Source organism: Apis florea, unplaced genomic scaffold (assembly GCF_048593485.1).
Source record: "Apis florea isolate Af1SG1 unplaced genomic scaffold, ASM4859348v1 contig_1789_pilon, whole genome shotgun sequence".
Taxonomy (NCBI): domain Eukaryota; kingdom Metazoa; phylum Arthropoda; class Insecta; order Hymenoptera; family Apidae; genus Apis; species Apis florea.
The window spans coordinates 1,463,241-1,486,809 of NW_028256481.1; the positions used below are offsets into that span (position 1 = coordinate 1,463,241).

Sequence of the window (23,569 nt, forward strand, 5' to 3'; positions counted from 1 at the left end):
TCCCAAGCCCTCGATTCAACGAATAAGAATTGCAAAACATGAAATTCTATCGACAAACCTTTGTCAATTAAATATTTAGGAATATGCATAGATTGAAATATAAATTTAATTCGAATTAAGTGTATCGTTTTATGAGGAAAATCTCGACTACCGTTCAATTAAAATATTCTATCTAATATCTTTTCATTTTCAATTCGTTATATTTAAAGTTTTGCGCATCTTTTTAAGTGAAATTGAGAAGAAGAACTTTGTAAAGATTTAAATGTAGTCTAATTTATTTATCTTAACAGTACAGTGAGCAAAGAAAATGATAAAATTTCTGAAACTTTTTGAGACGCTAAATAGAATATTTTAATTAAAGAAGGTAATATAAGTCAATTTTTCTATTTTTTAGTAGCCACAGAAATACAAATATTCAAAATATCACGATAATTTAATATAAATTATTTTTTTCCCCTTTTTTTTTAAACCAAAAAATCTCTAAAAACAAAAAAATAACATTTAGAGGATTGATAGATAATTTGATAGATAATACATAAGATATTAAAAATAATAGAATATATAAATAATAGAGATAATATAGTAACATATGTAAATAAAAAAAATATTAATATATTAATTTTTTTTTTTTTGAGAATTGATTTTAGAAACCAAAATAAAAATATTGGAAATTGAAAGTTTGAGCTATAGTAAGCAATTCGTTTAAATAAATGTACATATAAAATTTTCAACGTTATCGTATATAAAAACGATAATATATATATTTTTATATATAATAATACATTGATCGTTCCATAACTTTGCATTAGACAAAATAAGACGAAGATAAAGCGTGACGGCAATGTGACAAAGACAGAGCGCCCTCACTCTGTCTCACTTCGCCTAACATAAACTTAAATCATTTATAACTCAATAAATAACCCCCATTCGACATTTTTGTATACCAACTTTTGTATTTCTTTTGACCTCCAGGCTGGATCTTCAAAGAAATCTTACAAATATATTGTCATCCTATATCATGTTCTAAAAATAGTTGAGAAACGCTGCATTGAAGGAACGAAATAAACGAGCTCTACCTGACATTTTTATATACCAATTTTTGCGCATTTTCTTTTGGAAATAAATCTTATATCCTATCCCAAAAAATAGTTAAGAAACACTGCGTTAAAGAAACAAAGGTAACTTAATAAATAAGCGTCATTCGACATTTTTACATTTCTCTCCAAATCCTACGAATGCATTAACAACTTGTATCATATCCGAAAAATAGTTGAGAAACACTGCGTTAAAGAAACAAAGATAACTTTATAAATAAGCGTCATTCGACATTTTTACATTTCTCTCCAAATCCTACGAATGCATTAACAACTTGTATCATATCCGAAAAATAGTTGAGAAACACTGCGTTAAAGAAACAAAGATAACTTTGTAAATAAGCGTCATTCGACATTTTTACATTTCTCTCCAAATCCTACGAATGCATTAACATCATATCCGAAAAATAGTTGAGAAACACTGCGTTAAAGAAACAAAGATAATTTTGTAAATAAGCGTCATTCGACATTTTTGCATTTCTCCAGAAATTTCGATTCTTCAAAGAAATCCTTAACGAATGCATTAAAATCATATTCGAAAAATAGTTGAGAAACACTGCGTTAAAGAAAAGTAACCCTCTTCGCATAAACTCCTCACTCGACGATCTTACATATGTTCATTCCACGTGCTTCAACTTCATCTCGTGTCTCGAAGGACAGCTACCAACTCGAGTTATTAAATTCGTCGGAGCACGACTTCTTCCTTTTCGAAGGAGGATGGATCCTCGTCTGCCACTCGAACGAATCTTCGAAAAGGATTATCTTGAACGATGCTATGTCGATTCGTACAGTGATGGTTATGGAATCGTCGTTCCATGAACAATGCTTCTTATTATTAGCAATGGGGGGAAAAAAATGGAGGAATATTGGATTCATGGAAAAATTCTGTCGTTGGATTTAAATCGTATGTTTGAGATTTTATATTTTATAAGAAGAGTTTAAAATTTAAAATTACAATTGAAATATGGAATATTGGCTGCTATTGTATTGGATTAGTTGTGATTTTAGAAATGTAGAATCAATTTATTGCAATTTATCCATTTTAACGTTGTGCAAATATTTTAAAATTGTTACGTAGCAAATTAAATTTTAATCTTTTGCTTTTAATTAAATAATTTTATTTGAGAATGCAATAGTCAATTTGTTTATTTAGATTTACTGGTAATTTATACTTTAATTTTTGATTTAGAATTTTATTTGCAAATATAAAAATCAATTTAGTTTCAAAATCGTTTAAACTTTGTGCAAATATTGTAAAATTCTTATGTATACAATAATTTAAATTTTTATTTTTTGCTTAAAATTTTATTTCAAGATTTCCTCAAATGATAGATAATTGAAATGTACAATCGATTATTGTTGTGAAATATTAATTATCATAAAAATTATAATAACAATTAAATTGTAATAATAAAGTAAATTAATTTTAAAAAATTAATAAAATTTAGTAAATTAATAAAAATAATTAATTGTCCTATCTTAAAATTCTTTTAACATTTGATTGTATTGTTAAAACTTAATACAAATAATGTAACAGAGATATGTATTAAATAAAATCGTTTAATATTTAAAAAATGATTGTATTGATTTAAATAATGTCAGAATTTGATTATGAAATATCAATCTAAAATAGTACATAAACTATCTGAATTGTACCAATTCTCTATTTAATTGTAAATATAGTAGATACAAAAAGTGTGTAATTACACATATATTATATTTATTATAACATTTTTATACAGCTGTAAAAACTTAGTATTGAGAAAATGAAATTTAAATTATGATAAAAAGTACATCATACAAAAAGTACATCTAGAAAATATGAATATGTGCAAATATTTTTTTTAATTATATTTAGTAATTTTGATATACTAAAATGATTGATGTCATTATTATATCATGTTTGTCCTAAACTTGCTGTAAATAAAGAAAATGCTAATAAAATATAAATTAAAATTCAGAAGCCATGTAATTTTGTCTCAAATTTAAATATAAAAAAATAAAATCACATTAATAAATTTTAATATCAATTCATTTAAATGTTATTTTTATAATAGAATTTTTACAATTAACAAAATTATTTCTTCTTTGTTTCTAAAAGGAAAATATTTATTTTATCTTGTTTTCCTGCTTTGAATATTCATATGATTCGCGTATATATTTTTAATACGAATATTTATTTGTGGAATTCAATATTGTTTGTAAATTTAACCTCTTAATAAATTTATGAAGAGTGAGGATATCACATATTATATGTATATCATCAAATAATTTAATATTAATCGATTTAATAATATAAATTGAAATGAATATTAACCGACATAAATAATATTAATATAACGATAATCAAATTGAAATATAATTAATGAATAAAACGTAGGAGAAAGAATTATGTCAAATTGAAGATTTAAAGCGAAATTCCGGTGAAATTTAAAGAGGGAAACCTATTGAGAAGCCAATAAAAGTTAAAGTTAAACAGCGTTATTGGATTACATTTAAATATGCCTTCATCATGCGATATCGATCTATAAATGTATACCTTAAATGGTAATTTCTAGAGCAATAATATTATCAATTTTAAATAATAAAAGTCATAATCAAATTATTATATACTTCTTATTAATAAAAATTGATAATTGACGCCAAGATATAAAAATAATTTCTTTTTTTTTTTTTTTTTAATGAAACTGAACGATTAATATCGTAAAGAGTTTCAATGATACATATCTTTCTTTCATTTTCTCACTTTCTGTTCCGAGTCTGTTAAAAACTTTGTCAAAACTTTCATTGCTTCGCAATGGCCTTTGTTCCACGAAAAATTTAAGATAACTTCTTTTTCGGTTAAAAAGAAAAAATTAGAGAACTAATTATTATTATGATATTGTGATGTTCTCGAGAAAGAACTCGAAAGAATATAATTTTTAGGTAAAATAAAATCATACATTTGTTACATTTATTTAAAATATAAAAAAAAAAACAATAATAAATTTTATTAATTACTTATAATCTTGCATTATATTACAATATTCAATCAAAAAATCGTTCAATGAAAATTAATTCTGACCAAATTATATCTATCTATGTACAAAATTAATACTGTGAAGGTAAAATACCTAGCCTAACCTAATCCAACTTGATCTCTACCTCTATGTCTAAAATATTTTTGACACGATTCAATTTTTGATTTCAATAATTCTTCAATCACCTAAAATCTAAGTTTATAACACAATAATAGTAAATAATCATGTAATTGAATTTGATTATCTTTTAATAGAAAGATGAAAAAAATGTTAAAAAATTCGATCTTGAGTAAAATGGCATTTATCCGAGTATATATGTAAGAATTAAATGTGAAAAATATTTGTTATCTGGTCTATTTTCCACTGGTCTGTCTTGTAACATTCTCACAATGGTTTCAAACTTTAAGTCGGCGGTATGTACTCAGAATGGAGAAAGATTACGCGTGAGCTGGTCTTAAAAGGATTATGAGCTTCCATTTTGCGGCTGGGAGAAAGAGCTCGTAAAAAACCGATCCTACTTTTTCTTTCCTATTTTTCTTTTTTTTGAAGCTCTTTTCTCTCGTTTATTTTTCATTTTTCCGCTTTACGACGAATATTTTCAATTTTATGGGATAAAAAGAGGATTATTTGAAATATTTTTCGCGGATTAAGAAATAAATCGCTTAATGATAATAAATTTAACAAAATTTTAGTTGGAAGGATTACGCGAGAGACGATTAAAATGATATTGGTATTGGCAAAGGAAAAAGAAGGAATGGAAATTTGTTATTTGAATAGTGAAAGTAGAATAGAAAGAGAATTATGTCATTAGAAATTGAATTAAATTTATAAAACAAATTTGTAAAATGTTCATAAATGAAAAAACTGCAGACAATTTAAGTGATTTATTTTTAATTACTTAAAAATTATATTGAAAATATATTTCTAATTTGTTATCAATGAAATCATGATTATATATTATATTAGATAATAAATAATGATAATTAGGATTAAATAATACAAATTTCTAAATGATTCACAAATAAATTTGAATAAGAAATGGAGATTACTTGAAAATTATATTGAATATATATTTCTACGAATGTATTACTTAATTGTGCAATTATTTCATTATTAGTGAAATTGAGATCATATACATATTATGAATTATATAATGTCAAAGCAATGAATAATTTGATATAAATTATCAATGTATGATGTTTCTAATTAAAATTCTAATTTAAAAGCTGAAATAATTTGCTTTCAATTTAATACAGTATTTTGAATTCTGGATTAGCTAAAATATTTACACGACATATTTTATGATACATTCTGTATAATATTTCATAATATTTCTATCATTTTGTACGAGACGTATAAAATACTTTCATAGCATTTGTATCGAAAGAATAATTATAATTGTACTTAGTTATAATTAACAATGAATGAATTGTTAATTCATATAGAATTACGTGCATTCTTCGTTATTAACTGTATTATTCATTTATTTACGTACGAATATAAATTATTCATTGTCTAATTTCCTGTTTACAAAATATCGATACAAATACGTAATTTTGTACATAATATCTTTTACGAAATAAATATCGCGACAATAAAGAAAAATAATTATCTTGTACTTGGAAGAAATTTGAAGTAGATAAACGTATTTTTTTAAAATGAAATATTTTTTAAAACTGACTATATTTGAATCGAATAAGTGTATCTTAATTAACGTGTGTGTCTTTATTTAAATTTAAGATTAGAGATAAGACGTATAATAATTATCAATAAAATAACACTCATCGCCACACATTTCGTTAAAAATTTTTATCTAACGATAAATTTAACTGTCTCACCTCTGAAACTAACCTTTCGAATTCCACAATGAGGTCAACCGTGACGCAACATCTCTGTTTCACTTACGATTATTTCCGTCCGTACTTTATTTAACCATCGGCTGCAATGAAAATTTTCAAATTTCAAATGCGGGATAAAAAAGAACAACGATACACATTGATAATGATAAATAAATATTTTAATATATTAATCGCTTCGAATTTAATAATTTCAAATTTGAATAAGAAAGAATTATAAAGCAATATAACAATAATGTAAAGGAATAATTTTATACTTCAATTTTGCTTCGAATTAATAATTCACAAGAAAAATATCGAAGTAAATAATCTCATTTCGATTCGATTAAGTAATTGTTCCATTTTTAATTTTTTTTTTTTTTTTTTTTTTTTTTTTTGGTTTGTTGTTTGAAATGAAAAAAATAAAACGCGCCAAATTGAATTAACGTGTCCGAAAGGATAAGGACAATATTTAAATTTTCCGATCGCGGATAAAACTCGGTGACAGTCGACATTTCACGGAAATCGCAAGGATCCTTCAATGAAAATAGCTTTGACGTTCGAAACACGATTTTAACTGACAGTGTGACTGACGTTGTAGAGCACACCGCTACTCGACCACACACGAACCGTTACTTACTTGGAAATCGCAAATGGGATTAATTAAAAAAGATAATTAGTGGTCCACGATCGAGAAAATTTTATGCAAATGATATGACTTTATTTATAGAGTGAAGAAAAATGTTTGAAGAAACAAATACGTAATAGGGAGATAATGAATGTGACGTGATGAATAAATATTAATAATTAAAAATCAATGTTAAATTTTCCAAAAAAGGAAAATTTATTTTTGCAATATTTGCAAAAAGTTTAATATTTTTAATTTTAATATAATATTTAGATTATATTGTGTAATTTTTTTCAACCTCTTATATTACATATCTTTAATACAATTAAAAATTTTAAAATATCATTTCAATCGACGATTGAATTTTCAATTCAAAACTTTTATTTCTTTATTATAATTATGTTAAAAATGTATGCTTTTCATATTTATAGAAAAATATAACAATTTGAACATTTCAAAAGGAGAAAAGTAAAATGGTAAATAATTTAAAAAATATATAAATAAATAAATGAATATACAAATAGATAATAAAAATTAATAATCATTTAATTTTTATTTAATTTAAGCATTATTATAGTATTATAACGTAATGTAATATAAATTTAATATAATGTAAATTATATATTATTGAATTTCTAATTTTTTTGAGTCTTCGTATTTTATATTTCATGAAGTTTAGGATTTTAAACTAGTTATTTTCAATCTTTTCAAATTCAGAAAAAAATGAAATAAATCCATCAAAATGCTCTTTTTTTTCTAGAAAATATCTATTTTATCAAGAATTAAAATTTAAATAAATTTTCTTTAAACTCAAGTTTTTAATTAACCGATATAATAGTAATAGTAACAATAGTTATTTTGATTTGCAAAAAATTCAATTTTTTATACTTTATACATATATTTTTTCTGCGCATAAGCCATAATTAAACGATAAAATCATATCAATTAAAATATTTAATCAATTTAATTGAAATTCAAGAATACGAAACTTGTTGAATGTCAGATTCACAGTTTCAGGATTAAAAATTTTTTCATTTCTAATTATTTTTCTATTTTCATCTCCTAATTTAATTTAATTTCTCACATCTCAAAAATATCTTTTACACATTAAAATCTAAAGTAAGAAGCAAATTTTTTCACTTATTACAAAATAATTATACAATTTTAATTTACAATTTTTCCTCTACCCTATACTTTCCCTAGAATTTCCCTAAACTTTTCCCTAGAATCTTCCATACCATATGCTTAGCTCCCTCTATATGTACCGTAAACCAGCAATTAAAGCAAAGTTAACTGGCGTTGTTTCTCGTGCTGAAGATGGTAATTAGTATTGACTCACATCGTCGTGTTTACACCGTCGAAAGTTCATCTCGTACGAGAATACGAAACTTTCGAGTGACGAAAACAACGACGAAAGCGACGACTTATTGCAGCCTGATGTATTTAGTTGCAAATTTTACCAGTTAATCAATATCTGCAGTTTAGATTCCTGCTGTGTTCGCCTCGACTTATCGTCGCGACATTTCCAATCTGGAACAATTCGCGATGATTAAATGAAATTAATGGTAAATTAATCGAAATGACTGAAGTCGCGTTTACGGTAGGTTAGTTGTTCAATAATTCAATTCGATAAGTTTATCATTTCTTTCTTTATCAATTTTCGTTTAACTCAGATAACTGGTATTTTTTTAAAAGATTATTGTAAAAGAAATATTTGTATTTTATGAATATCTATATTATTAAATGTACATCGATAATCATTAATGCTAATATTATTAAAACAAATTGAAATTACGTTAAAATTAAAGATAAATTTATTTTTATTTCAAATAAATGTCCTATTTTATAAAAATGAAAAAAGTTAAAAATTTTTCACCAACAGAATCCAAAATCGTCTTCAAGGGATTAAAATTGAAAATTTTGGTATCAAAAATATTTCACTTTTTAAATTAAAAAATTTTTTTAATACCAAATTTTCTTTTAGTTAGTTTGATTACTTAAGTACAAATAATTTGTTATCAAGTGGTGAATATTTAAAAATATCGAAACAGATTTCTTAAATTATTCCTTTTTTTTTTTTTTGGTAAATTAAAAAAAAGAAAAAGGAAAAATGAATTTTGAATAGAGATAATCCAGTATCCAATATCTTAATCTTCTTTAAAGAAAGAGAGATATATAAAAAAAAATTTAGAAAATGAAACATATCGATATAAAATTATTTATAATCTCTCAATTTAAAGATCAAGTTTTAAAAAATAATTGAAAAAAATTCCGTTTTACTTTAAAAACAGATTCATATTTTATGATGAAATATATCAATATTTTTAATTCAAAGAGAATTTATATTTTCAAGAAATCTTTTATTATTTTCTAATTATTATCTTCTAATAATAAATCTATTAATAAAAATGCTTATCCCATTTATTTCAATTTCTTCTGATCCATTTATGATAAATATAAATTTATAACATTTCATAAACGATTTATGACAAATGCAATGAATATTAAAAATCTGTTCCATTCACTTTTTAATAAGCATTAAAATATTTATCCCGCGAACTTTAAAGTTCCCGAGTTACATATTATTTCAATCAATTTTCGAGAAAACGAGAATTGTAAAAGAAACACTCAGTGGATCAAACTCACAGAAAAAAACATTTCGTTTTTGTAACAACTAATTTATATCTATACATACATAAACCGCGATAAAAAGTTGAAAACTGGAGTCTCGCTTGAATTCCATGCAACACGTACGAATAATCGATTCACAGCATATTTTTAGAGGAGAAATTCTGCAATACAGAGATAAGGAAAAAAGTTGGTACGAGTTATTGCATGTACATTACTCGTTATTTTTTATTTGGCCGGCCTGTACGTACGGATTAGAGGCACCAACAAAACATGAAAATGTGTGAATGAATGTGGAATCAGTGTATTCGTGTTGGTGAATGAAAAGAGAGAAAGGAAGATTATATGTACGAGAGAGAAAGAGAAAGAGAGGGGAAAAAACGGAGACAAAAGGGAGGAGAATAAACGTGCAACAAAACGAGGGAGAGGGAGTTGAGGGAGGAAGGAAAAATTGTGAGAGATTGAACAAAGAGAGGCAAACTGTCTGAAAAGGTAAGATAATGATACGTGTAAAGAAATGAGAAAAAATACTGATTTAAAGAAAGAGGTGAAATACTACAAGTGGAAAATGAGATAGAAAGAGAAATAGTATGGAGGAAGGGAACAATGGACGAAATGTAATCGAGTCTGATGGAGAAAAGTGGAGTAAAGTGTGAAAAAAGATTACTAACAATGGACTATAATTACTAATAATTTAAATTGTTAAATTATGATGAAATAATCGATATTCCATGTAAATATATATAATAAGTGGATTATTGTAAAATATTATTTTAAAAAATGTTTTATTTTTTTCTATGGATATATATTGGTTTGTTGTATAAATTAAAAAGTTTTTTATTAGGAATTTTCAATATCTAATCACATTTTTAATAATGAAAAATACACTGGATCATCAATATAAAAAAAAAATTATTATTGTAGTTTGATTGAAATATTTAATTGATCTGATTTTTATTTCTTTCATATATTCCCAAAATTTTCTAGAATGCAGTCATTCAAAGATATCAAAGAAATAGATCTATTTAAATTTATTAATATAAAAAACATAAACTTTTATAATAAAGGAATGTTTAAGTTATATCTAACATATTTAGATTAGACAAATTCTAAGGATTTTTAGAATGTTCAGCATATACATATTGACTGCTTATATTATGTATATGTCTTGTTATTTTTTATCTTTATTTCTTGCACAAAGAAAAAATACTGATCAGATTTGACATTACTATATTCAAGTTCTTTATTTCTTTTATTTAATTAAAAAAAAAGCCTAATATAGTAATATAGTACCTAAATTTCTTTATATTTTATCAAGAATGAATATAATAGATAATATAATAAATAATTATAAAAGATAATAAAGGAAAAACTATAAAAATTTCGAAATTATAATAAAAATATTATATCTGGAATACACTTGTATGCCACTTAATGAATTCTACACTTTTAATGAAAAATTTTTATTCATAAATTTGTATTCCAAAAAAATATTGAAAACAAGATTTATGCAAAAAAGCCTAATTTCTCATGTATGTTCTTTGATATAGTAATTCATCAAAATGGATACTAGTGATAATGACAAAGATAGTGATGAAATGGCAATATACTTATTTGATGGTTTCTTCTAGAACTATCGACAAAGTATCAGCAAGTATTTACACTCGATCTTTTTTAAATCACTTATAGATGAATTTATGATATGGCAATAACCATAAAAGTTAGATTTTAGGTTAAAAAATACGGATCTCCCAAATGTGCATATTCATAATTTTTAAACTGACTAAATTTTAACAATTTTTGAAATTGATAGCCCTATATTATAAACCCTATCCATCTTGTATCTAAAAATATAAAATATATGTAATATAATGATTCATCAAAATTAAAAAAAAAAAAAAAAAAAGAAATAAGAAGAAAATAAACAAAATTAAAGAAAAATAAGTTCACAATTATACATATAAGGAAAGATGAAGCAAAATAAACGTTTTTCAAGGTCAAACAAAGAAGCGACCCTGTACGCTTCTTATTCATGGAACATCCTCCTGAAAAGAGGAAGAGGGATAAGGTACAAAAAAAGGTACAGGTCATAGAATGAAAGTCATAGTCCAGAAAAAGTAAGGAATAAAAACAGAAAGAGACACTTTTTCAGAAAATATTTTCACATTAACTCATATTAAATGAATAATAATATATTTAATAGTTATATCTTAACCATATTATTGTACAACTTACCAGACAAATGATAACAATTTGTTTCGATACCAGGCATAAAAGTTCCAATAGCCACAATTTCGAAGACAAACATGAAGATAGTTTGCAAATGTGTTCAGCATGTGTAAGCACACATCTTCTTCTCATTTTCATGTGTACCTTTAAAGTTCTTGTGTATATGTCAGTTTGAATACGTGCGAATAACCAACAAAATTGTCACAAATTTAGTAATTATGAAAATTCCTTTACAGATCTTAATAGATTTTCATAATATCTCCTTAGAATGGAACTTGAAAAATTTTTTTGTTATTAATTTATATTAATTATGTTAATTTAATGTATTAGTTTAATTACATAACATTCCTTTTATTTGAAATGCAATTTGAAAACATTTTTAAATTTGAATTGTCATTATTGTAGGATATTTAATTTTTTTGATACTTATTTATATTAAGATATTATTACTAAAAAATTATTAAAATTGTTTAATGTTAAAATTTTTTAAGTATTTATTGAAATTCAATTGCGACTTATTTATTCATTTCATTAATATTTATCTATTCCTAGCAAACAATTTTCTTGTTCATTTTATTATAATAAAATTATTGTTATATATAAATTGCATGAAAATTAAATTATTAATCATAATTAATATTCAAATATTTCAATTATAATTTCACACATCTGGACAATAAATAAGGATATTAATTTGACAATAATTTTTAACAACATTTAATCATTTTCACAAATGATTAATAACACATATACTTACCAATCTCTTAAATCACAAATTATCATTTCAAACGTCACTTAAACACATTGAAAATGGAACGACTTGAAACTGACAACGATCGAATTCTCTGTCGCGAATCGTCACACGCCACCTTCATAAATCTCATTTTGACGTTGATTCGAAAATCATCGGAAGATGGAGTGGATGAGACGTCGGACGTGGAATGGAAATTCGAAGTCAGACGCGTGCAGAGACAGAATATACGCGCGGAGATTAACCATAATGGAGGATGGGAATCTGGTGATTTATAGGTCGTGGTGGCCAGACTGCCATCTGGAACGAAATACGTACCATCAAAGTTAGGATAAGGATTGCTTCAGAAGTGTTATTTTCGATTTTAATGAAGTTTGATACGTTGATAAGTCCATTATTATAAGTTATAATTATAAATAATTTAAGGTAAAGTTTGAAAAAGCGCTGTAAATTTTAAATAATTCAATGTAGTATTTGTGTTATAAAAATTTTAGATTTTTCTGTTAGTTTTTAAGTTGATTTTATTTGAAATAACATTTATATATATTAAAAATAAAATATATTGTACGTCATGTATAATAACACAAATATTTTTATGTTTTTTTATTCAATCTCCAATAACATATATCTTATATTTAGACATATTTTTATTTGTCACAACAATAATAAAAAAATATGTAGTTTTTTTTTTAATTACTGATATAGGAAAAACTTTTATCTATATTTTTTACTATTAGATTTTTATATGTGAAATTTCAAACTTCCAGTTTAGAATTCTATATAATGTTCTTATGTTCTCTAATATTTTCTAATATATATTAATATTATAATATTTCTAATATGTTTTCATAGTTGGAAATATTTAAACTCATCACTATATTTAAATAATATATATATATATATACAAAATATTACTATATTCGTGAAATATCTTTAAATGATAGATTCTAAAGAAAATTTAGTATTACAATAATGTCAGTTGAATTTTTTTGAATTATAAGAAATTGAAATTTGCATTAGTCAAAGTGAAATGCTTAGATAGAAATGGACATATATAACAAAGATAAAACTTCGTTTTATCTTTTATAACTTAATAAATAAATTTCAATTGTATACCAACTTTTTATGCTTTTTTTAATTTTTAAAATTAATTTTTTTTTTAATTTCTAAAATTAATTCTCTAAAAATATTTCAAGAATATATTAACATTTTGTATTTAAATCTTTACTGAAAGAATTTATATTACTCATGGTTATATTAATTATCATATTATGATATACATAATTGTTTTTGATGTAGAAAAATAAATATCTTTATATTATAAATTTCTATATATCTAATATCTTTATATTATAAATTTATTTATTTTAAGTTTTCTGTTTTTATTGCTTTATTCTATTAATAAATATTATACTATTATTAAATCAAATTTTTAGTTTGTCCAAGCAATTCTAAATGCAAATCTTAAATGCATATTTATTTATAAGTAGCATAGCTGATTATCTATGGCTATATAATTAATGTTTATATGTACATATAAATTTATAATGCACAATTTCAATGAAATTGTAAAATAACTTTTCATTTTATGTCAGGTATTTCGACCAGAAATAAATGGAGAAACCTTTATCCGATCCTTGAGAAACAGCTTTCGTTAATGAAACGGTCTGTAACGGACAGAATGCAAAATTGCCACTTTCCCTCGTATACTTTAAGGGAAGTTAGTAAAGGGTCTTCCATGAAGTGTAATTTGTAGAGAAAATTTCGTTCGGATGTTTAGAAAGTATCGTGAAACTTGGACAAGTTTGACTTCAACGAATATTTGATTTCAAGGATTTTACTGAAAATAGTTGTTTAAGTTTTATATGTGTAGCATGTCTTCCAGTTTTGAGATCTTTTAGTAAAGAATTGAAATAATTTTAACATGTTACAAAGATGTTATAAAAAAATGATCCAAAACTTTAAATAAAATAAAACTTATAATATACAAAATTATTTATATTGTATATTGTATATTATATATTTATTATATTATTGTTAAAGTTTTATAATAACCATCATTAATCAATCTTAAATTATCAATTTTAGGTTTACTTACTACTAGTTTTCCACGAAAATCTTATTAATACGGAAATTATAATTTACAAAAATATCCATACTTATTACAATTTCATTAGAACTATCTGTTTAATATTGAGGATGTAGCCTTAACATTAACCCTTCAGGACTGTTTGTTTAACGAGATCTGATCAATTATATCCTTTTTTTCCTAAAAAAAAAAAAAAAATAATAATAAAAAAAGTTATATAATCTATATAAAAATATAATAATATTTAAGAAAAATAATAAATTATTTAAGAAATGCACAAATAGATAAATAAATAAATATTAAGGTACTGATTAGTTAATAGTCACATGATGTTAGTATAGATTATATAACAATATTAAATTTGATATTATAAAAACTTGATTTATAAGTCAACTAAACTAATCATAAAACTGTCTTTTATGATTATATTTAATTATAATTATTGCCATAAAAAATTTTAGTATCATTATAGATGCAAAACATAATAATCCATAATTGGTATAAATATTAAAAAACTAATATTAAAAATAACATTATATAAAAAAGAATGATAAAATTATAAGTATAATATTAATATAAATATAAATTCTCAGCGAACAAAGATTCCATTTTGTATGTCTTAGATTGATTTATATATAATATTTTCCATGAAAATTCGAACAATACTAAAATTATAATCCACTTAACCAAAGATATCCATACTCGTTAGAATTTCATTAGAAGCATCTGCTTGAAGGGATACAGAAACGTGGACGACATGGCCTTAGGGCTGTTTCTAACGAGGCCTGATTAAACAAGTGAGTACATGGTTGCCGGTCAAGGTGCCGACGAACTGAGGGCGGTGGAAGCCTTAAAACCGTGGAGAAGACGAGAAAAAAAGAAGGAATGGGAAGCTGGGAAAAAAGGCAAAGGAGCGTGGAGAACAATGGCTTCTAGATGAAAGAGTTTGCAGGCCCCGGGCCACGCCAAGTTTTTCTATGCTCTCTGTCTATTCTCTTTTCCTTTCTTCTGTCTATATGTTCTCTGATCACAATTAGTCAAACGAATTAAAACAAAACAGTGGCCATCGTTTTTATCCTTTTACACACTTTGAAACGAGTATTTCCGGTAAATAGAGGAGAAATTAAAGCTGCTGGATTCTCTGTTCGAGAACGTTAGTGGTAGTTTTGTGTAAGGAATTGCGATAGTGGTAGTTTTTGTCATTGAGCATCATGAACTTGGTCTGATTATCTTTTCTCTGTTTTTTTAGAATGGATTGTAAAGTGAAAGTTTTTCTTGGGTGGTAATTTAGAGTGAAGAATGAAGTCTGTATTAGGAAGTCGGTGATGCTTTTTGTGCTAAATTGTCTTCGTTGTATTTTGTTACGTGTTTTTTCAATTGTCTTTCAGACCTCGTGCTTTGAGTTTTTACAAATTGAATATATTTAAGTTTCTTAAGATACTCCATTTTTCTTATCATGAAGCGTAAATCTGTAACCATTTATACTTGATAAGTTTTTCAGATAAAAAACATTGAAAAAAGTAGAATTTTCTACATTGATAATGAAATTAAAAATGGAAAATTAAAAAAAATAACATATTAAATATGTTATCATTTTAATATTGTTATTATTACTGTTATTACTTATTTATTGGTAAAATCTCCAATAAATTTTTTTAATTTTTTCAAAGTAAAATAATCTTTGTTGATATAATTTTCAATATTTTAAATATATATTTGAATATATCCTGGACTTTTTTTTTATTTTAATATTTTATATTTAACATATGATTTTTTATCAAGTATTTTATTTTCTTCTGAAACAATTTCATCATAAAATATCATTATAGAATGAACTATACATGTCAAAAATTGATATTGAATTATTTTTTACTTTTTACACAATTTTTCATAAATATATAGAATATCCAGATGTTTAATGATAAATTAAGTAAGTTATAAATAAAAATATAAATTAATAATATTTCAAAAGTGATGACTAAATAAACATATATTTAAATTAATAATAAATTAATTTAAATAATTGAATTCAATTTGAATAAAATATGATATAATTAACTATTTATCTTATAATATTTAATTAAATTTTTAACATAAGCCATAGTCCATGAAGGAATGCAATAAAATTTAATTCTAATTATAATTTAAATTTGGATTTATGAAAGGTAATAAAAATTTATGAAATTTATATATATATATATTATTATAATTATATAATAATATATTTATAATATATAAATGTATATATTTGTGTATATATATACATAAATTATACGTACATAATATTTCAATACCATATTATCTGACATAGTATAATATTAATTAACATTTAAAAAACTTACTATAAAAATCATAACATAAAAGATTAATTTAATATTAATAGAAATATATCAATAAGTACCTATTTTAAAAATTCAAACTATAATCAAAATTGTTGAAATTCTTCCTTCTCAGTTTAAGTCTCAAACTGTAAATTATTCAATTCTATTCAATATTTCATTCTTAATATATACAAATTTTCCCAAGCCATTAAAAGAAGAGTTCTTAAACATCTTATCATTTATTAAAAATATCGCAACACAAGGAATTAATCTAAAACTTAAGAATATGCTTGTAACTATCTAAGAAATTAAAAATATTGAACAATATTTACTAATATAATATTTACATTACCTGTTATTTTAGAAGTTCAAAATATTCAATTTTTTGTTGATATTTATTTCCAATGTTAATTTCCAAGAAAAAAACAATATCACAATGTCTAATTGAGTTTTATAGAATCAATCATTTACTCATACATTAATTTTTCTAATTTATTAAATCCTCTATAGAATCCTCAAACATTTCATTTCATTCATCATTTAAAAAGATCATAATACAATTAATTTAAAAATTATAAGAATAATTTAAGTAAGTACTTACTGATATCCATTTACAATATCTGTAAATATTTTAGTTTAATAAATTCTATATATCCAATTGCTTATTACTGACATCACAATAAATTATATTCAATATAATAAATTATATTCACAACATATATTTTTCAAATAAATATCACAAATTTAAACATATTTGTACACAATCATTCATTCACATATACATTCATTTTGCCAGCTTATTAAAAGAATCTTCAACAAATATCTCTCAACATAACCTCTTTCCACAAACTAGAAATTCCTCTATCACATTAATAGTTTATTAAAAATCACTAATTCTTTCAGTATTACCTCTCTAATCATTTTGCAGCGCCAATAATCCTTACTTTTATCCCTTATCGATCGTTCAATAAACACCATCACAATTTTTTTCTCGTATCGAACTATAGTATTTCCAACTCGATCCCTATCCAATTCGAAATCTCGTCGTGGCCGCAGACGCCGCCTCATTTCCGTCTAACGGTCCTTCAGCGAATTTCTCTTCATCTCCGAGATTCTGCTCGTGTAACAGGAAGGGATGGCCTCAAATGATCGTTGATCAAAATTATTCAGAAGTTAATAATTAAAAAAGTGTAAGAAATATAATTTAAATTATTTTTAAATTTTAAATATGTTTACCTAGAATATTTACTCTATATGCAGTATTTTACTCGTAAAAAATTCTTCTGACTTACTTTTATACAATTAATAAGAGAAAATATATAATAACTAAAAAAATAAATTAAAACGAAAGAAATAATTAAGAGAAAAAAATTAATGAATATTTAATATGAATAATAACAATATCATATTACTTGATTCAATTTATAAAAATCATTTTAAACGAACAAACAAATCTATACAAATGACACATTTTTATATATTACCTAATTTTATGTAATTCAAAATTAGTACATAAATTTTATTCATTAACACGTTTCAATACAAGAATTTTCTCTTCTTAGACTTTTCTCAGATTTTTGATTTTCGCCCATTGGAGGAAACATTGTGTGTTGTAAATGAGAAAGAGAGAGAGCGAGAGACGTCTGCATTCGAGGAAGGAAACGAGAAGAGGTGATGACGAGGTTGAGCTCTCGTTTCTAGCATCTCAACCCCTTTTCTCCCTCTTCTCGCGGTCAAGTTGCGTGACGTCGGCCGTTGTCTCCGTTTCTCTTCCTTCCGACTTTCGACGTGGGTCAGCTCGATAGGCAGGCTTTGAAATTATGCTTGGTGAGGGAAAGGCTGACTTCGGGATTCAGCACCGAAACCTCGAGTTTCGATTCTGCTGGCTGTTGGGATAGGTTTGGAAGGGTAGCTTGGGATAGGGAGGAGGGTTGTTAACCCTTTGTTTTAAGATTCTTTTTTTCAGGCTGGCGAGAGAGAAATTGGGTACTCGACCGGTGTGATGATGGAGATTGAGGTGTTAAGTGTTGGCTTCGATTTACACAGTCAGGTAATAGTACGATTTAATTGAAGATTCTTAAGCTGATTCGAAACAATTTTTTTCTTCAAAATTGTTCGTTTCTTGATTTTTAACGAGTTGTATATAACGAATGTTTCGTTTAACTGAATATCGAATACTTCAACAAAAATTACTTTAAAACTGAAAAATTTATGAAAAGAAATCAAGAAGAAAATAAAAAATACAGGAAAACAAAACGTACTTAAATATTTGTTTCATTTATTATCGTTTATATTATCACTTGTATTATATTCCATCGTGTTTTATTTAACTAGAAACGATGATCAATAAAAAAAGTGCATATGTTTTGTTTACGTACATGTCTTACGAAAGTTATACCATTAAATTATAAATGTATAATTAAATAAATCAATATTTTTTTATATGAAATAAAAGCTCAAATAAATCAATTAATGCATTTAAAAATATACCATAGTTTTATTTTAGAAAAAAAAAAATTGATCTTAAAATCTTTCTCGTTATTATTTGCAAAAAAAATAATTTATAGTTTGTTAAAACAGTTTTTTGGTAACTTTAATTTACTCATAGATATTCGAGCATATCCATTTAAACAAAATAGTCTGTACATATATTCACATCAAATTAACATCCATGTATCTTTGGGCACATTTGTCGAGTCAAATTCCTGATGTATTTTAGAGCTATATAGTTTACTGATGAGTTTAATTCATCAACTGAATTGGGGCAATATTTAACAAATTTAAATTTAAACTTACATTTACTTAAATTTAGCAAATATTTAACAAATTTAGATTTGAATTTAAATTTATTTCCTCATTTTTTGAATTACTAAAAAGTATCATAGATGCTATAAGTATAAAGCGAGATTGCTTAGCAATGCAAATGATGCCAAGTACCATTGCATTCATTTGAATGCTTTAAAAAATACCACTTCAGATCTATTAGTAAATTGCTTATTATTATTTCTGGAATTAATTTATTTTTTTCTTTTTTTCAAATATTAACATATATGCTGCTCATTTTATAGAAATAAATTAATTTTTATATGAAGTTTTTTCACTTGGACACAGTATATTAACGTATATAACAAAAAATTAAATTCGTGAAAAATTTCTTCAAATAAATTGACTAAGAAATTAAATTATTGTTACATTGTAAATTCTTTGTTAGATAATTGAAGTGTATATTTTGCAAATAATGATATCATTATGCCACAAAAATTGGAAAAAAAAAGGAGAAAACTATAATATCTAATGGTATGATATTAATATTTAATTTTATTATATTATTTCATCATTTTCTTGTTAATATGTTTTTAATGAAATTAAAAAATATATATATATTAAACAATTTTAAAAATTATAATTAAAATTGAAGATCTTTAAAGATATTTATTGTGTTTGAATAATAATACTATGTCTATATATAAATTATACATCTGTTGTACATCTGTAAAATAAAATGTTTTGCTCATTTTGTAACATAGAGCACGAATGACAAAGAATAAAATAGTAGACAACAACTTTATACGCACTGCCAAGTCTCGAATCAGGTTTAAACCCTCGGATTTAGCATTCTTTCAACATACCACTGTGCGGTCAAAGTTAGCCCAGGTTTAAAATAGATGTACGAAAATCAGGCTTTGAATTCAACTTTAACCCTTGAGAGAGAGAGAGAGAGAGAGAGAGAGAGAGAGAGAGAGAGAGAGAGAGAGAGAGAGAGAGAGAGAGAGAGAGAAATACATTTTATTTTTACAAAAATTTCTTTCTACCATTATTACGATATCGCTTTTAAAATCGATATTAATATCGATATTAGAAATTATAAAATTAATATTGCGTGTATTAATACATTCTAAATCAAATAATTAATTATTATTGTTTTTGTAATTACAAAATAAGGAAATTAATATTGATTTTTATTCAGGCAGAGAATAAAAATTCTTTTCTCTAATTTTTAACTACCATAGAACGTCTATGACCTCGTTCTTAATTTTTTTTTGTAACTCTATTTTTTTTTTTTCATGATTTATGATCTCCTCACATCGTGTAAATTAGGCTTTAATGTTGAATGAAATTAAATTATTGGTGATTTATGTTTTCATTAGATTTAAGATTAATTTCTTTTATATCTATATCTATAATGTATTGAATATATTATCTTTTTTATTTATTTTCTCATTCATCTGTGTTATTCATTTTATATTTTCTTTTTCTTTATATATTTATTCATATCAATTTTTATTTCTATGAAGAAATTTTATAAGATTATTAAAAAGACAAATAGAGATAATAAATAATTAAAAAAAAAATTTCAATATATTTTCTATCAGGTTTAGATCTCTTTGTTATTAATGTACAAAACAAGAGCATACACTTACATATATTTAAATACGTTTTAGCGCCAAATAATGATTTGTTTCATACAATTGAAATATATTATTTAAACAATTGTTGTTAATATATTTTTAACTTTTCTGGTATACTCTTTTTTTTTTTTTTCAATTATTCACACGATAGTGAGAAATTACACCTGCGTGTAATTCTTATTTTATAAATTGTTATTTTTAACACATTAATCTATCTTATGTTTCGTGCAAACTAATTTTAAATATCTTGATAAAATATCTTGTTATTGATACACCAATTTCATAAAATAATGCAAGAGAACGAAATTTTATACACGAATTTATATGTAATTTTCCGTCTAAAATTGCTTTTCATACTTACGATAAAATATTGTTAAATTATTGATAAATAACGAATTAAACGAATTATGCAGCTATTCCTGCATATTACGTGCTGAAAATTATTCGATTCTCGTTTTATATTTCTCGTTAAAAATTTCTTATACAATGATATTGTTTAATCACATTATTTTTTTTTTCTTAAAACAATTTTTCTTAAAACAATATTCGTTGCAATTATTTCGAAATTATAAAATTAAAAATTAAAAATCTCTACATTTCTCCTTTTATTATTCGTAAAATAAAACGTAAAATATCACTGCAATCAATGCATAATTAATTGATAAACCGGATTAATACTACAAAAAATAATTCCTCACATTTGAAAATTAGATTAGATTTACTTATCATTTCACAAAAGACAAAGAGACGATAAAGCGTTCTTTGAATAACTTTTTCAAGATCATCTTTATAGATTATAATTATTCAATATAAAAGATTACCAATCTTCGATGATTCTTTGTTGTCAAAGCTATTGCATCGTTTGTTAAAAAATTACTATATCAAAATTGAAAAATCTTTCTGCAAATGTCTAACAATTTTAAGTCACGAAACGCTCAATTTCTCATCCAAAACTTCTTTCATCCTCCATAGAAAATTCCATAAACATCCTCCATGTGTAACACTGGTCCAACGAGATAAGTCAAAACAGAACCGTAAAAAAGATCGGATCGAGAGCGACGTTTTTCGAAGAACGTTTCTTTTCAACGAATAAACAGAAAGGGACGTTTCCTCTCCAGCTTCTTGATCGTTCGTCGCGCTATTGAAAAATATAAGGAACGATAGGGAAGGCACAATACATAGATTTCTGGTGGGTTGGTTGACGAGCAACGCTGAGATGGAGAACATCCCGGGAATTGTGTCGCGGTGGATAGATATCCCGGTTTTGAAACCATTCAGAAAATGTTATACGTTTTCTCGGCCATGTTGCGACAAACTCGTGCCTCGATATCGACGAGGCGACGTGTGTCGTTCGATACGCTGTCCACAATTTTTCCGAATGTAGAACGAACAAGGGAGAGAAGATATTCCTTCCGCCATTTTAAATGTATTCGATAAGTTGGACGTAGTTTGTGTAATGTTTTTTACACGTTCGATACACGTTCCGTTGTTGCATTGTGTTCAGATTCAAGGATTATTATTTTTTAAATTTGGATCGATTTCTGTGTTTTTCTTTTTTTTGTGAATATTGAATACACTTTTAATGCGGTTAAGATAAATGTGAAAATAATATCGTGAAGAATAACATTGTTGAATGATTTAACAACGTTTTCGAAGATAATATTATTGCACGTATAACGTAGAAAATATAGATTAAATCTAGAGAAAGAAATATGAAATATAATGTTTAGAATATTGTTTAATCATGAAGAAATGTAAAATGGATTTTTTTTTACACAGATAATCACAAATTGATTATTAATTAGATATTTGGATATTTAATTAGATGTTAGAAAATATGTAATTAAAAAAAATTATATCATAGCAAAAAATTAGAATACAGTTAAATATAAACATCTTTATATCTTATTAATCTCTTTAGAAGAAATTTCTGTATGGAGATATATATTGGAAATATTGTTTGTTATTGAAATATTTGTGTGGAAAATTGTCGTACAAAATTAACTAATAATCAATATTTTTAGAAACAATATTAAAATTTAAATAAAATCATTTTAAAATGGATACGATCTTTATTATTATTATTAAAAGTAAAAATAAAATATTATTATTATTTATAATGATATGTATCTTCCACGATATCTTCCAATTAATTCGCGCAACATATTAATAATAGATACGAATAAATTAGTTTTAATAATTTAATAATATTCAGACAAATTGTTATTCCTCGTAAAACTTCATAAAAATTGTCCCTCGATGAGCATTAACATATCATTAAATCACGTCTTGCATGTAAGTTTAAAATATTCATATACTGCATCCGTTGAAGTATCTTTTAACGAGTTCTTGTTTAATGAGATAAATAAAGAAATGTTCATTATTGCCGAATGGACGTTTTTCCTTTTTATTGCCAATTATTTTCAAGTAATTGGCTCTTAAGTTTTTATTAACATACTTGAACTCTTGATAATAATAATCATAAAATTCTTAGTAGCTTCCTTATCGTTTCATATTGAGAGGAATTCGTCTTTTATTGGAGATGTAATCGCAAGAACATTATTA

At 24.5% G+C, this 23,569-nt stretch overlaps 1 protein-coding gene and 1 long non-coding RNA gene across 7 annotated transcripts in view; one reads left to right on the plus strand and one right to left on the minus strand.

Moving 5' to 3' along the window:
- Window positions 1–23,569, plus strand: part of mub (poly(rC)-binding protein mub) — a 373,736-nt gene that overhangs the window by 228,395 nt on the left and 121,772 nt on the right. The gene's annotated exons all lie outside the window — the stretch shown is intronic.
- Window positions 14,287–17,671, minus strand: LOC147658670 (uncharacterized). Its single transcript, XR_015292643.1, has 2 exons — window positions 17,505–17,671; window positions 14,287–14,454 (listed from the first exon to the last, which is right to left on the minus strand). It is a non-coding gene; the product is annotated as an uncharacterized LOC147658670 (long non-coding RNA).